The following is a 9,929-nucleotide window of genomic DNA, read 5'->3' as shown; positions in this document are numbered from 1 at the left end:
CACTTCCTGTTTCCTTATGTAAGGAACTTGAATTCCTATATAAGGGACACAAAATATTTTTTACAGAAGATTCAAAATTTACACTGGGGTGAGAAACACTGGATGGTATGTCTTGATGTAGAGAGTTTATACAGAGCATTCACCACATTGATTGTCTCAAAGCAGTTCCCCAAAACCAGAAGCCTACATTTACTGGGCCACACACGAATGATCTTGCAGATGAGTGAGTTCTGCCTCACCGAAAATGTGTTCATGTTCGATGGGCAATGTTTCAAACAAGTACAAGGGACTTCCATGGGCACCTGCTGTGCCCCCAGCTATGCCAATCTGGTGGGAGAAGCAGGTGCTCTGGAGTGAGGAACGAGAACCTTAGACTAGGAGTGTTAATATCTGGCTATGTTACATTGACAATATTTTCTTTGTGTGGGAGGGTGATGAATGCAACCTTTTGTTGTTCCTAACCAAACTGAATAGCACAGTATGAATTTAAAGTTTACAATGCAACACAGTCAACAAACCATTGATTTCCTAGACCTCAAGCTTACAGTCAAGGAAGGTAATTTATCAACCGATCTGTACAGGAAAAAGACAGTTGAGAATAGCATTCTCCACGCTGCTGGCTGCCCTCCACCTAGTTTCAGATGGAGTATTTCATACGGGGAGCTTCTCAGAGCGAAGCGTAACTGTAGCTCTGAGGAGTCCCACACTAGAACTAAGACAGATATGATCAGGAGATTTAAAGAGAGAGGCTACTCCACCAAAATGTTAAGGAAAGTGGTGACTAAGGCTAATAAGGTAGACAGAACAGAGGCACTATTCAGAGTAGAGAATAGGAAAGAGACAAACAACCTTGACACAGCACCTATAAAGTTTATCACGACTTTCAACACAGAAAGGTGGATAAACTTAAACAGATCCTGAGAAAGAGATGCGACATCCTAACACAAGACCCACTCCTCAAATCTAAGGTTGGCATCATACCGTCACTTTCCTTTAAGAAGAATCTGTCAATCAAAGATCTTCTAGTAAATAGTCACCTCAAACAAAGAAAAACTACCTGGCTCGATCAAAGCAAGGGGGTTTTCAGAAGTAGGAAATGCAAAGCTTGAAGCCACAGTGAAGACCCAAAGGAAGTGAAACTAAAAAAAACTGGTAAAACATGGAAAATCCCCAAACTTATCAATAACACCGATCATGTGGTTTATGTGATCACATGTCCATGCCACAAATGGTATGTAGGAACTACCACATTTCCCTTCAAAAAGTGCATCCTGGAACACTGGATAGTGATTACGAACTTTGGGGCAGATTTACAACAAATCAACGCTTCACGGTGCAGCAAGTCATCTTGCTGTGCCGTGCTGCATTAGTTTGGAAAGCACAGAGATGCGACATATTTACAAGAATATGTTGCATCTCGGTGCTTCCCCTGCGCTGGCGCACAAACTGCAGCCATGCGCCGGCACCCTTGCACAATGGTGCAAGGATGCGTGCGTCGTGGGGAGATTGTTTTTGTGCAGGAAAGGGCCCCTTCCTGCACAAAAACAGTCCCAAGAGGCTTTTTCCTCTTTCAATGCCTGCTGTAGAATGCAGCACGCATTGAAAGAGGAAAAAACTAGAAGAAATGAAAACTTTTCTCCTCGTTGCGCCTCGCTACACCACCTCTAGGGTGGCGTAGCATTCACACGCATCTCCAGATTTACGATTTTTTGTAATTCCCGGAGATGTGTCTTGTTTCATGGGTGTTTGCGTGGGAACACCCACAGCACACCCATGGAACGCCCCTTCCATGCACAGTACTGCGTGTGAAGGGGCCATATTTACGAGGAGAGGAAAAGTCACGCAGGGCTCTCTCTGTTGTATAAATGCTGGGGGCCTCTAGACCCCCCCCCCACAGCCCAGAGGACCGCCACCTCACTAGGGCAATGAATAATAGAAATGAAGGGGCCTATTAGGCCTATGAGGCTCCCCACAGCCCCGGGAACCACCACCTCTCCGGGGCTATTAATTATTAAAGTGCCGGGGGCGCGTGTGGCCCCCCCTGCAGTCCCAGGGACCGCCACCTCCCGAGGGCTCAAATGATATGCTAGAGGACTGCGTGATTACTGATGATAAATGGCTGTCTTTCTTCAAAAACGTATATGGGGGTGATGAAGTTGATGAGGGCACTAACATGGGTCATCTGCCTAGTGGGGTTGCACATCCTATCATCTTTTATCCCCAAGAAGTGGAAAAGGCACTCTCGGCAACGACCAAACATAAGGCACCGGGACCTGATGGAGTCCCGGCTGATTTCTTCATGCACTCGCCTAAATTGTGGTCGAAGGTGTTGTCTAATGTATTTAATGCAGTTAATGGCAATTCAGCTCCTGCATCATGGGCCATATCTACCATCGTCCCCATTTATAAAAACAAAGGCCAGCGGGACGACCCAGCATTTTATAGGCCTATATCCCTTTTAGACTCAACAATTAAAGTTCTGGGCAGAGTCCTTTTATTTAGATTGAGGGAAAATGTTGAGGGATGTGGTGGGCTGTGTGAACTGCAATATGGTTTTAGAGAGAGAAAAGGGACCATCGAGCAATGCATTAATTTGCACTTACTTATCTCAAAGTACACGGTGGCCAAGGAGGGTTCAGTGTACCTTGCATTTATGGACCTCTCCTCGGCCTTCGACCTCGTAAATAGGTCCTATGGCTGACCCTGCTGGAACTGGGCATCGATGAAGCCCTGGTCATGTTTATGGCCACACTGCACCAGGAGCTTTTTGCAGCCATTCGTGTGTCAAACAACGGCAGGTGTACCCCTTTATTTAAATCCTTAAGAGGGGTACGGCAAGGTTGCATTTTGGCCCCCACGCTTTTCACTATCTATATCAACGGCCTGGGGGCGCACCTGCGAGGCCAGGGCGCGGATGTACCACATGCAGGAGATGCCCAAATCCCGGCACTCCTGTACGCGGATGACGCCGTGCTGATTGCCCGCACTGGTGTTGGACTCCAGGTTCTCCTGAATTTCTTTGGGTCCTTTATGGATAATTTGGACCTTAAGGTTAATGTGTCCAAATCCCACACGATGGTCATGGGCCGCGAGTGTACTAAGAAAAGACACAAATCATTCTTCTGCAGCGGGGTCCCTGTCTCTAGGGTTACCACGTTTCCCTATCTGGGCGTTTTGTTCGATCAAAAAGGAACGTGGGGACCACAGATAAGTGCAAAGAGGTTGGCGGTTACCAGATCTGCTTCTGCGCTCTTGGGTTTCGCTGGTAAGCTGGGAGCCAGGCCTATGGAAGCGTTGCTAAAGATCTATAAGTGTAAACCTGTGGCCATTGCATCATGCGGATCCCCTCTGTGGGGGTATGTAAATCTCGACCCCATTCAGAGAGCAGAAAACAGATTTATAAGATCCCTCCTATCTGTACCCCAGTGCACCCCAACCTATTCCATTCATAAGGAGGTGGGCTTGCCATATTTGTCGGACTCACTAAGTTTAGCGCCCTTGACTATGTGGTTGAAAATGTGGTTAAATGTTGACCTCTCACTGAATCACAAAATTTTGAAGGATGTCCAATCATTGGATAATTATAGCAAAATTCCTTGGTTGGCCTACTTAAACAAATCATTTACAGTTCTGGGTTGCCCAGAACTTTTCTTTTGCCCAGAAAATATTAGGGCCCAGGATATAGGCCACATAAAAAAGCTATTTAATGATAGAAAGGAAGCATGCCGTGAGGCAGTTGAACTGCAGAAACCAGCAGTTAGGGCCCACTACCTATTGGTTAGTGTACCCAATCTGGCACCTTATCTCGGCTTTGTAACGCTCCCTTATCACAGGTTTTTATTAACCAAACTCAGGTTTAACCTTTTACATTTTTATCTTGGTTCTTTTAAGGGCTGGCAGAAGCCAGAATCAGCCGCCCCCTGCAGTTGTGACCTTTTTTCTGTGCAGGACACAATGCACTTTGTCATGTTTTGCAGTCTGTATCATGAGCAGAGGAAAAAATACTTGCTCCCCATTCTGAAAGAAGCAGGATTCACACAGGTGCGCCCTGCGCTGCTCTATTTACAGCTCATGACAAACCCCCGCACAACGTTTAGTCTTGCTAATTTCTTAGTGGCCGCTGCGAGGGTGAAAGCAGTTGGCCAAACCCCGCCCTAAAAACTGTTTTTTGTAATGAGATGATATGTATCTTTTAAAATCTTGTAAATAGTATTTATAATGTCCATCTAGTTTGATGTGCTTTTTTAGCTAATAGGAAGAGTAAGTATGCTTTCTATGGTATGTTTTATTGTTTTTGTTTCTTTGTATGACTTGGATTAAGTCGAATAAAGATATTTTGACTGACTGACTGACTGACTGATATGCTAGAGGGGGTCAATTGTGGACCCCTGTCATGAGTGATGTAATATGTGATGTCATAAGCAGTGCATTGCAGGTGCATAAGTTATAGTTTGATCAGGTATATATAACTGCAGAATGTCACTGGTTTTGTAAGAGGGAAATCTAAGTCTCACTATAACGTCCCTGTAACCTTTGTTTTTTTCAGTACATATATATATATATATATATATATATATATACATATATATATATATTTTTTTTCAAACAAAGCCCTGGCGCTTAGGCGGGCACACAACGCTGTCCTGCACCCAAACGGTGTTCTCTGCCTCGTCGCCGCTCATTATCCGTCCTCCTTCATTTGTGCATGCTCGACGCGTTTCGAGGCAATCGCGCCTCTTCTTCATGAGCCAGACATCCAGGCACTGCATTAGCATCACCTATTTATTCATTGTTAATTGGATCCGCCATTAGTGGGCGTGACTTGGTTGTTTCCTGGAAACAGGCTGAGCACCATTTCAGAAATGAAAGGCTGAGGAGGACAACAAATCCTTCTCTTTGAGCACGTTGACCTTTCGCGAATTGAAGCTCGCTAATCCATGAACTCCGCCCTACCAAGGAAATGACAAGCTTTTAATTAACTGAAAGACACTGAACCTACTAAGGTATAATACTAGTAGCTCACCTAATGGACTGCAAAAACCAGCATGCAACATGACAGGAAACAACCAAGTCACGCCCACTAATGGCGGATCCAATTAACAATGAATAAATAGGTGATGCTAATGCAGTGCCTGGATGTCTGGCTCATGAAGAAGAGGCGCGATTGCCTCAAAACGCGTTGAGCATGCACAAATGAAGGAGGACGGATAACGAGCGGCGACGAGGCAGAGAACACCGTTTGGGTGCAAGACAGCGTCGTGTGCCCGCCTGAGCGCCAGGGCTTTGTTTGAATATATATATATATATATATATATATATATATATATATATATATATATGCGTGTGTGTGTGTGTGTGTGTGTGTGTATATCTCTAAATATATACTTATATATATTTGTTTATATGTATCAATTGTCAAACATTTCTGCAATACACCAGTTACATCCATCAACAGCATCAGTGCTCACTCACAGGCGTAGGAACCCGTGAAATATTTCAATAGTATATGCTTTTCCATCTGGTTAGAGATACACAAAAGGAACACTCCAAGTGTATAAATAGACCAAGTACCCAAACAAATCAGAAGGGGGAATAGAACTCTGACCCTGATACGGTAGGAATCCAGATACATAATAGATTCGGAAACCAAAGGGCCATGGGGATGGAACACGGAGGAAGAATTGAAAGTACACTTAGTATATGGTTAAATGATATGTCCTATATCAGAATTCTGATTTAATGCATTATATACACACATTTTCAATCTGGCATAATCGTCCTTCCAGATCTGGTTGTATTAACTTTTATTTTATTTTACTTCACAGGAGGAAAAGAAGAGAATTTCTCTGATAAGCTGTCCAAGCGACTGGAAGGCGTCCCCTACCCTTTTCTTCAAGAACTATACAAGGAGATGCTGTAACACACAGATAAGGTTGTTTCGTTGGTCGCTACGTACTTCACGTACCATGTTATGATGATGTGCTTTTGGATTACAGTGACATATTTAGATAAGACATGCAGAATGTATTATGCTTTGTCTTGTTCAGATTATCTCCATTTGTAATGTACATTAGCTCAGCGTACCATCACATATAACTCAATATGTGCATTGGTTCTTATGATTTTCATATACTATGTGATGCTTCACCTTCTATCCTCCTTTTTAAAAACTCAATTTGTTTTACACTTTTTACACTCACTTTTGCACTCTTTTAGACAGTGCAGCTTGGAAGTTCTTTGCACGTTTGTAGAGTGTGGGGAATTTATGGGATAGTAGTCCATCAGCCATTCTCCCACTTGGGTGTGATTCTCTATTCTATTTCCCTTCCTTGCAGTAACAAATTGAGTTGATACCCTGCTGGCTCTAACTTGCTGGATTGACATTATGCCTTGTCATCCAAGGCGCTCTACCCACTTTGACCTCACACCCATGCAGTTATTTACCTCACAATTTCTGTTACTTTGCCCACTCCGGCTGAACCCACTTTCATTTTGAATGTTTGATTGCATGCTGTATATAACTTGCTGAAACAGTGGCTTGACTGTGTTGAAGTGACCATATCTGCCTTCTATCCAGAGAACAGCAAACATCTTGCCCACTTAGCCCTGCTCCTATGCTGACCTCTGTATCTACTTTGATACCATTTAGAGCACACTTTTGCGATTTATGAATGTTCTTAAATGAGACTTTGCATTGCTTTTTACATTGTACTTTACTTTTTCTGATTATATTGGTTTCTGTGTTTCTTTGTCGTTTGTTGATATCTAGTGAGAATAAGCAGAAGCCTTTCTATAACTAGATCATGTGAGATCAAGGTCCGAGAGGCCAAAACTCATCTGGAGTGAAGTTAAACACCGTTTCTTCACTTCCCCCATGTGAACGCTGTATTTTGTTTCATCGTACTATTGGATTTTGGTTCTGCTCCTCCCTCGAACTCCAACTCCTGGCCTGCCAATCCTTTGCAGGACACCCAGGCACGGACCTCAGCACACTCCAAAAATGCTACTAACAACTCGGATGTTGTGCGAATGCAGTGACAGTTTTATTGTTCCATTAACATCCACGGATTAAACAGGGATAGTGCCTGCCATGACCCGTTTCGCGCGCCTCACGCAAGCTTGATCACATGACATGCCACGTAATCAGGAAGCCAATTAAGTAACAGAATAGTAAAAGCTGCATGAGCCAACCGATTAGACATCACTTTGATGAACTGTACATATATAAATTCATACGGAGTTGTAAAATTCATGTGAGAATAACTAAAGTGCAAATTTGTACAATTAACAAAGTGCGACCTTGTACAGTAAAAATTACACATGCATGAGTCAGTGATATTAAAGCTTCAATAGACATTCATGATGAACAGAGATTGCCAGACTATAAGATTCTAAAAATGTGTGTATATAGATGAGGTGCAAATATACTATAGAAATATGGCTACATAGGTAAATGATATATAAGTACCAACAGATGTAAAAACACCGAAACTGTGCAAATACGCAAAAACACATACAGTACTGGACTGAATGGCTCATGAAGTGCTGACTAATACTAGTCTTAAAAGACACAGGTAAAAAATGAAATAGAGGTTATACAAATTCAGGAGATAATTCGCTGTATAGGAATGGTACAATAAAAGTCAGAATTAAAGTGCTAGTGCAATATTAATTACACATCTATATGGGGTATGTCTTATACTACGTAGTCAATACTACTGTACTAATAGACTCCATCCAAGAAATAGTGTACATAACCGATTATAATTATTGCATCCACGTTCTTCAAACCTCAGAAGACCATTACTAAATATGGTGACTTGCTCAATCCATCGCGAGCAGTATAAATCATCCGTCACAGTGTGCCTGAAATATGAGTAATATTCAGGACCGGTCTGGCTGTATCGGGCACTGGGAGTTCCACCCGGAGGGCCGCCAGGGTGGGGACTGGTTTTAGGGCCCCTGGGAGTCCATTTTTGTTACCGTGGGCTGGCAATATCGGCCTCCTGTAACAAAATTGGCCACAACCGGCCCTAACAAACAGCTCGGCCGAAGCCCCCGGGCTGTCAGAGCAGTTTTCCAGGGCTGGTTTCGCTTCCCAGTCCGGCCCTGGTAATATTGCACAAAAACTCACATATATATATATACACATCTAAAAAAAATCAATACACAGCTGAGTCAAATCAATTGAAGGGTCCCATTCATGCATTGATTAAAAACAGTCTGCAAAAACGAAATACTGTGCATATGTGCAAAACAAGCGAAGCCTGTGCAAAAATAGTGCTCTGCAACTGACAAAATCAATAGCAGCATATATTGATTATTCAAGCCTGAATAATATTAAAAGTACAAGTGCTATTTAAAGGAATTTTGAGAGTTCACAGAAACATTATAAAACCATGTTTGTAAACTGAGAGCAAAACATTTACATTATATACAAGTAAGTTCACTGATGTAGGAGAGACTCAAAAAAATCACTGAAACAGTACATTGAGATTTTATTACCATGTAAGAAAAAAAATATATATGCATGCTCACAAACGTTAGAGTTAGGAAATAGATTATTTTTAGACTTAGAAATTCACTGCTACCTTAACCTTTCAATATATATATATATATATATATATATATATATATATAAATATATATATATATGTATATATATATATATGTATATATATATATATATATATATATATATATATATATATATATATATATATATATATATATATATATATAGTCACAAATAAAACTCTTTTAAGCGTGCCCGAGCATGTTAAACTCTGTTAGCATGCTGGACCCGCTTCCTTCCATGAAGAAACAAAGGATTAACAGACAATTTTCACTCTGGCGGTGAGAAAGAGAGAACTTCCACCTGGAGAACAACAAGGACCGCAACACCACCGCCCTGCTGGAAAACCTCGCCAACCTCGGACTCAAGCAACTGGTCAACACCCCCACCCACTACGCCGGCCACACGCTTAATCCCGTCTTCTCTTCCAGCAAGTACATCACCTTCAGCCACGCCACCGGACTCCACTGGACCGACCACAGCTGCGTCCACTTCAGCTTCAAAAGATCCACGACCCACCACCACCCGCAACAGGTACCTCACAGGAATTGGAGCAAGATCACTGCAGACCAGCTCTCCACCTCCCTCAGCCAGAGCCCACCCGCCAACACAACGGACCCCAACGAAGCAGCCCGCAACTTCACACAGTGGCTGACCGCCTGCGCCGACGACCTCGCGCCACTAAAGAACCCTCCCAGCAGACCCAGAAGCAAGAAGGCATCCTGGTTCACCGACCACCTCAAGGACTCCAAGAAGACCTGCCGCACCCTCGAGAAAGCCTGGCTCCTCGACCGGACCGCCGACAACATGACCGCCCTCAAACACGCTACCCGCAAGCACCACCAGCTCATCCGCACCACCAAGAAGAAATCCCTGAAGGAATGACTGGACAACTACGCCCACGACAGCAAAGAGCTCTTCACTATCGTCAAGGAGTTCTCCAACCCCAGCACCGGCACCAACGACATCACTCCGTCACAAGACCTCTGCGACTCCCTCGCCTCGTTCTTCCACCGCAAGATCGCCGACATCCACAACAGCTTCGGCGCCCCACCCGCGCACCCAACCGTCGAACCAATGCCCCCCACCGCCACTCTTCGCACCTGGACCACGGTGACCACCGAAGACACAGCCCGCACGATGAACACCATCCACTCCGGATCACCGACCAACCCCTGCCCACACCACATCTTCAACAAAGCCGACTCCACCATCGCACCCCAACTCCGGAACATCATCAACGCCTCCTTCAACACCGCCACCTTCCCGGAGAGCTGGGAGCACGCCGAGATCAGCGCCCTCCTGAAGAAACCTACAGCGGACCCCACCGATCTCAAAAACGTCCTCCCATCTC

Source organism: Lissotriton helveticus, chromosome 5_1 (genome assembly GCF_964261635.1).
Source record: "Lissotriton helveticus chromosome 5_1, aLisHel1.1, whole genome shotgun sequence".
Taxonomy (NCBI): domain Eukaryota; kingdom Metazoa; phylum Chordata; class Amphibia; order Caudata; family Salamandridae; genus Lissotriton; species Lissotriton helveticus.
The sequence above is the reverse complement of the archived record's forward strand: the minus strand, read 5'-3'. Positions refer to the sequence as shown.